The sequence below is a fragment of the Poeciliopsis prolifica genome, unplaced genomic scaffold (assembly GCF_027474105.1).
Source record: "Poeciliopsis prolifica strain line A6 unplaced genomic scaffold, Auburn_PproV2 SCAFFOLD030, whole genome shotgun sequence".
Lineage (NCBI taxonomy): Eukaryota > Metazoa > Chordata > Actinopteri > Cyprinodontiformes > Poeciliidae > Poeciliopsis > Poeciliopsis prolifica.
Window position 1 is genome coordinate 5,140,448 of NW_026562405.1, and position 7,476 is coordinate 5,147,923.

General features: G+C 43.2%; 2 pseudogenes; one reads left to right on the forward strand and one right to left on the reverse strand.

Annotated features, from left to right (window-relative positions):
- Positions 1-1,573: 1,573 nt before the first annotated feature.
- On the reverse strand, positions 1,574-3,156 carry LOC129372663 (zinc-binding protein A33-like; annotated as a pseudogene).
- Positions 3,157-3,742: 586 nt separating this feature from the next.
- LOC129372609 (E3 ubiquitin-protein ligase TRIM35-like) lies at positions 3,743-5,760 on the forward strand (annotated as a pseudogene).
- Positions 5,761-7,476: the final 1,716 nt, after the last annotated feature.

The following is a 7,476-nucleotide window of genomic DNA, read 5'->3' on the forward strand; positions in this document are numbered from 1 at the left end:
TCTGCCTTCTTGCCCTTCAGCTTCTCCCTGAGTGGATCCACAGACCCTCAGGAACAGGAACCCTTTCACAATATGTGTGTGCGTCCACTCGGTTCCCACCGGACAAACAGGAAATGACGGCTGATGGGAGAAGAAACAGCCGTCTAAAATTAGGAGCTCCAGGAGACAGAGTGACACCAGAGGTAAAATCCCTGAGACATGAAGAGTCTGATGATCATCTTCATTTCCAATGGTTTTTATTTCCAGAGACTTTTGGCTGTTCCCACTGCTGGTTACTCGCTGGATTTTGTGATGTATTCAAAATTAATTAAGCTTCTAATAATAGTTTTTCACAATTAGTGCATTTTTTGCAATATTCAAATCTTCATACTCCCTTTCTGTGTCTATAGAAACCATCTGAACTGGACTCTTGCATAGACACATGAATCTACTTTCATTTTGCTACGGTCTTTCGATACCACCTATTTCTCCATAAAATATTATTTATGTCAAAAAAAGTTTTTTAAGCCTTTGCAAAGGTACAGCTTACATCACAGACTTTAATCTCAGAGTAATTCATTTGTTATCTGGTTTTTTACCACATACAGAATGTATTTGCATTGAGATGGTACCTGGAGCAGCAGGAGGGAGGATAGAAGTGAAGAATGAGGCCAGGAAGTATAGAGCAAAGACGGATGAGTGTAATGAGGTGCAGGACAAAAGATGAGGACCGTCTTTGCTCTATACTTCCTGGCCTCATTCTTCACTTCTATCCTCCCTCCTGCTGCTCCAGGTACCATCTCAATGCAAATACATTCTGTATGTGGTAAAAAACCAGATAACAAATGAATTACTCTGAGATTAAAGTCTGTGATAAGCTGTACCTTTGCAAAGGCTTAAAAAAACTTTTTTTTGACATAAATAATATTTTCTGGTATGACAGGAAATAATGTTAAGGCAATGGATATTTGGAAGAAAGACACTCTATGTTGCTGTGGGAAATGTTTAATAAATCAGAAAATTAAGCATCTGTTGCACTGGCGCCAACTTTATTGCTTGTAACATTTCCTTTGACAACTAAACTGTAAATTAATATTTCAGTTGTTCATAATGTTTAGGTAAACAATAAATTGCATAGAACAAAAGAAATATGATCACATTTATAAATGACAGTTTTTTCTAAACTAAACATTTACTAACCAGATTGTCAGCTTGAATCAAAATAGATGCAAGGATTAAAAACATTTATGATACGGTGCTTAATCAAAAACAAGTAGCTTTTGATTCATGTCAGTCTGGAAAAACTCAAATGGCTGCTGCAGGGATCATGCAGGCTGTCTGGCGAATAACTCGCAAATGTCATTCTAAGTAAGTTAACCTTTGTGTTGTGGTGCGTAACAGAGGTGAAAAGTCTTTTTTGAACAGTTCTATGTACTGCTGTGGCTCTGAAAGTTCAGGTCAAAGTCCTGAACTTTGACTTGAACTACACCCAGATTATCAGATCTGATTACGAGTTGTAACCTAAAAAACAAAAATTAAGAAAATATGGGGAAAAAAGGAAAAGAATAGTTCACTTATACCTTGGGCTGGCTGACTAAATCAGCTTCAGAATTGAAATCAGAGCCATCATCATCACTATAAAGCTGATTATTATGAGCGGTGGGACTTTAGTTGAGCCGTTTGGTAAAATCTTCAGAGGGATTCTTCTTCCATTGCTGAAATACGGAAAAAGAGTTTCCTTGGAAATCTGAGTGAAGGAGTGGATGTGATCCCCAGTGTCCAGATCAAAAAACGACAATTTCCTTCTGTTGCACCGCAGGTGAACTCTGACCTTTCGAAACTTCTCTAATTGGTGCAACCTCACCTTCTGCTGTGGAGAGATCGCTGAGTATTCATTTTTCTCAAACTTTATGATCCATAATCCAGACTTAATGTCTTTCTTCCTGTAGGCAGAAAGCGCTGCCACACCCAGACTCCAGTGATCCACATCTCCCACTTCCACGTCCCAGCTGTGGGATCCGGAGAGAAACCCCTCCGATCCCAGGACGCAGCGGTAGTCGGCGATTGTCTCTGGGATTTTGGGACGTTTTTGCCTCCTTGTGTACCTCAGACTCGTCAGATCTTCAGAGAGGGAGAGGTGCGGATGAGCCGTGTTTGGATCCAGAACCACCGGCGTGGAGGAGATCGTTTCCTCCATCTTGACCCAGACAGATCGGGCCAGGTTGCCCAGGTGTTCACCGGCGTTTAGAACATATCCGAAGCCAGGCGGAGGGTCGTCCAGCACAGAGCACTGCTGGATGTTTTTCACTGTGGTCTTGTAGTTTTGCAGAAATGTGACGTTTTCAGCTTTCAGCTCCTTCTCTGTGACTCGGATTGCTTCTGAAAGCAAAGCTGTGTTTCTGCTCAGATTTGCAGCATCACGTCTCAAGAATTTATTGTTGGTCTTTGCTCTGTACCTCACAGCAGCAACCCTCTTCTTCTCCTCCTTTTGGAGAAACTGGTGAAACTTCTTGAACTCCTCTCTAATCTGTGCCTCTGTGTGCTCAGCCTGGGTCTTTATGTAATTTTCTTTTTCTTCAAATTGTTCTTCAGCGTCTTTGAAGAGTTTCAGCTTATTCTGCAGGGCAACAATAAGATCTGCACTGTCTTTTTGCTTTCCTTTGCGACTTCGTCAATCGGTCTGAACCTGTGGCTGTTGTGCGCCTTTGAATCTCGACAGATGACACAAACAGGCTCCTGGTGGTCCAGGCAGAACAGCTTGAACTTCTCAGAGTGCAGCCTACAGAGAGCCTCTGAGTCACCATCATCTTTTCCTTTCTTCAACGCAAAGGTCTCACACAGGTTTCTCAGAGCCAAGTTGCGAGGCGGCTGTCTCATCTGAGAGATGCTCTTGCACACGGGGCATTTGCACTCCTGCTTATCCCACCACCAGGACTTCACACAGTCATTGCAGAAGCTGTGGCTGCATGGCAGGACAACCGGGTCTTTGAAGATGTTGTGGCAGATGACGCAGGTCAGATCCTCCTCTGGTCTGAAGGACATTTCAGCACAAAAATAGAAAATACTCAGTGTAGTTTCAAAAATCCTGACTGTTCAAGTTTACTTCTGTTTGGAAGGAGTTCCAGCTTCTATGTTGGTGAAATGAGCTTTATGTTTCGTTTGCGTGGAAGTCATGAATCATTGCGGCTGGAATTACCTGGTTTTCCTGTTGGTGCAAAGTGCGTAAAGGGTGGAGCATCGCCTCCTTATCTCCATAAACACACAGGTAGCAACACAAGGACAACCTGGAGTTAAAGGGGTGGATTTGTTTTTATACGAATGGACATGAGGGCTAGATCAGTGCCAGAGACTGCACTGATTTACAGACACCTGTTTAGAGTCCCAAAAAAAGGAAAATTCCCGGTGCAGGTCAACCCGGGTAGCAAATCTTTTAATAATTCAAAACAATCAGAGGTGAGCAGAGTACCCAGAAATTGTACTTAAATATATGTTTAGTCAAGTTACAGTAAAAAGAGCCAGTTTAGATTTTGGCGTGGCGTTTGCAGTGCAACCATAAGATAAGCAGGAGATGGCAACAGTTCCTCCCTTAATACGAGGAAGCGATAAGACCCTGACCAATATGGCGGCCGCGTTCACGTATGTCTGTGGCGGGCTTCGACAGCACGTCACCGGAAGCAGCATTTGTTTACCTCTGGAGACCTCAGAGACTCCGGAACCTAAACTTTGTCGTCCGACTGACTTTGTGAACTGAACGTAAGTTTATTTAACACTCAGAAATAAATATATTTAGAGCGAAACGCGGCTCTAACTTTCTGTTTTTACCTTTGCGGCAGCGTTAAGACAACATGGCTTCAAATTTAGAAGAAGAACTGTCCTGCCCCGTTTGTCGGGACATCTTCAGAGACCCGGTCCTCCTGTCCTGCAGCCACAGCTTCTGCAGGGCCTGTCTGAACAGGTGGTGGACGCAGAAACAGGTCCGGAAGTGTCCGGTCTGCAACTGCGACTCCGACCGCAAGGAGCCCACGTGCAACCTGGTGCTGAAGAACACGTGCGAGGCTTTCCTCCTGGAGCGTGAAGATGTCTGCCAGCTGCACTCAGAGAAACTGAAGCTGTTCTGCTTGGACCACCAGCAGCCGGTGTGTCTCATCTGCAGGGACTCCCAGCAGCACAGCGGCCACGTCTTCCGCCCGCAGCCGAGGTGGCGCAGGACCGCAGGGAGGCGCTGCGGAAGTCCATCATGCCCCTCCAGGAGAAACTCAAGCTTTTCACAAAAGTCAAGGAAGACTTGGACCTGACTGCCCAACACATTCACTCCCAGGCCCGACTCACGGAGGCCAGGATTCGGAAGGAGTTCAGGATGCTGCAGCGGTTTTGCGTGATGAAGAGGAGGTCAGGGTGGCTGCGGTGAAGGAGGAAGAGGAGCAGAAGAGTCTGAAGGTGAACGAGAAGATTAAGGTTCTGGACGGAGTAATGTCTGCTCTGTACGACACCATTAAATCTGCAGAAAGGGCGCTGAGATGTAAAGATGCTGCGTTCCTGCAGAGCTCTAGCGCTGCAGGAGCGGAGCAGCAGCGCCCCCTGCCGGAGCTGCCCCCGCCGGCTGCAGGCGCACTAATGGATGTGGCCAAACACCTGGGCAACCTGCGCTTTAACGCCTGGAAGAAGGTCAAACACATGGGTGTCCCGTACGCCAGTGGTTTTGGACCCAAACACGGCCGGACCGGGACTGATCATCTGCGAGGATCTCGCTGCAGTGAGGCGGGGAAGCAGACAGAAACTTCCCGGGAATCCCGAGAGGTTTGAGTCGGAGGGGATTGTTTCGGCCTCCAGGGGCCTCACTGCGGGGGTCCACTTCTGGACCGTGGAGGTGGCAGACTGCAGCAGCTGGTTCGTTGGCGTTGCAGAAGAATCGTTCAAAAGGAAGAAACCGATTCAGTTCAGGTCAGGATTGTGGGCTGTTTGTTTTTCCAAGAAAAATATTCCTATTTCTCCTCAGGAGCGCCCGCCAGCTTCCACGTTACAGGAAAACTGCAGGCCATCCGGATCCATCTGGACCTGGATAGGGGAAAACTGTCCTTTACCGACCCAAAACCCTCAAGCACATCTGCACCTTCTCACACAGCTGGTCTGAGAAAATGTTTCCCATTTTTTACGTGGGAGGCGTCAAACCAATGAAGATATTACCGTCAGAGGGCGGCGGGCCGGAGGACGAGGACAAGGAGTAGGACGCCATCATGGATGAGAAAAGGCCGATATCACTTCTTCTGTGGGTCTGAATTAGGAATAAATAATCCTATAAATGAATGAATCAACACATTTGTATGGAAAAGGATTCAGAATAAAATAACTCTGAAATTAATCTCAAAGTTCAGTTTAGACTCAGAATTCAGACTATTTTTGAAACCAATTTCTGATTTTAATCTCAGAATGTTGACTTTTCTGGAAATTCAGATTCCCGCCCAAAAAATTATAGAAAATTATACAATCTTTCATCAAAACAGTTGTTCTGTTAATTTTGGTTGCAAATAATGAAAACCATCTGTTTAGTGCACAGCAGTCTAACTTTGAATTACAGAGTTATTATAAATTGTCATTTTCTGTGTTTTTTCCAGACCAAGAATCATATTGTTGTTACGTTGACTAAATAATACATATGGCTGAAAATGTTTCCCTAAGAAGAGGACTGACAGCTTGAAGCAGCTTTGCTGTGTTGTTTGCATTTAGTTATTTGCCTTTTTTATCATTTCAATTAAAAAAAAGAAATAAAAATATTTAGAAACATCTAAAAATGTCTTTTCTGTGTTAGTTATGACATATGGAGCAGTTATGAGTTTGGCTTTGCAGCTTGAAGGTCTTGGGTTCAAATCTCAGCCCGGGGCCTTTCTGTATGTGATGATGGATCATCATTTTATAACTGAAATGGGGGATTAAAACGTTGGCAGCAGACGTTTCCTACAGCAAATCAACAACAATCCAGATTTATCAATTTAAAAAAAAAAGATTTTTTCTCTTGATTTCTAATTTCTCATAAAATACTAAATGCTTAAAATAATGAGAATAAAAAATTCCTCCCTCTTTCTTTAAATGTGACTTATTTGGATCTACTGTTCTTGCAAACGTTGGTTTCTCCACAGCTTCCACCCGTTTCCACCAGGTTGAGGTTTGGGCTTTGACTGGTCCGTTTTGGATCCTGGTGTCATCAGCAGCTGTTGGACAGATATCGCTGTTATTGACAACATACCAGAAACAACACAAAGATTTTTACAGACTTAAGTTGTAAAAAAAAGGAAGATATGCTTCAAGATGGCAGTTTTACAGTATGTTTCTCTCTTATAAAATAATAATTTTCAGACTTTTTTTTAGGCAGCAACAATCACTCCCATTGGTCATTACTGATGTCTTTCCTGCAACCATTTGAAGTTGCAAACTGAAGTTAGTAACTGGATGTTTTATCGCATTCACTAACTTCAGGCACAATTTCCTTTAAATGAAAGCAGAGACGTGCTTACATGTTGCTGCCAACAGCAACATGTGAGTTTTATTTGTGTAATAATGTAGCTGGAAACTTTCGTGTCTCATTTTGACCATATTAGTTCAAATCTTGGTGTATAATCTGTTTCAAAAACCAAAGGAAGTGATTAATGCATCCAGCTCCTCCATAAAAATCGCTATGATTACACAACACTCTATTAAAAGCCACAAATCTCAGCAAATCAAACTGGACTCGTTTGGCTTCAGGACTAAAAATAATGTGTTTTTTTGTGGATCAGCTGGGTGACGGCACTTCCCGGGAACTCGACCCAGAGACCAGGAATACCTGGCATTCCTGCAGGGAGTAGGTCAGCTGAGCGCTGGGAAGTATGGAATCCAACCTGATGCCCCTTTACAGCTCTTACATCACATTTTCATTTATTTGTGCTGAAACCTAAAGCTGATATTCATTTTTAGATCACAGTGCAATTTTTTAAAATGGAGATGAGTTATAAGATTCAGTATTTAAAATGTCAACAGTGAACCCTCATTCTATTCTATTCACTGAATTTCTGTGGAAAGTGGCTCCAAACTATTCGTGGAGTATTAACAATAGATCTATATTAAAATATTTGATAGAAAGTGTAGCTCAGTAGGAGCAGTTCTACTCGACACGCGATTGGCTGGCGTTTGTGAAGCAGCCTATCCGGGAGCAGTATTAATCTTCTTTTGCTGTGATTGGCTGAACCTCAAAAAGCGGAAATGCTGACGATAGCTGATGATGCAGTTGTGCTAATACCCATGCTACTGTGTGTATCACTGCATATTAAGACACATTTGGTGTTAAAATAGTTAAAACAAGTGTCTTTAGAGGACGCATCAAGTCTCTAAACCTCCAAGATTATTGATTTATTTTGGCTACCTACATTTTTCCAATAATAAAATTTCTTCATTTATTCCATTTAGCCGAATCGGAGCCTCAATCAGGAGCCAACTTCATCTCGGTGTTACAGAAAGTTTATGCAA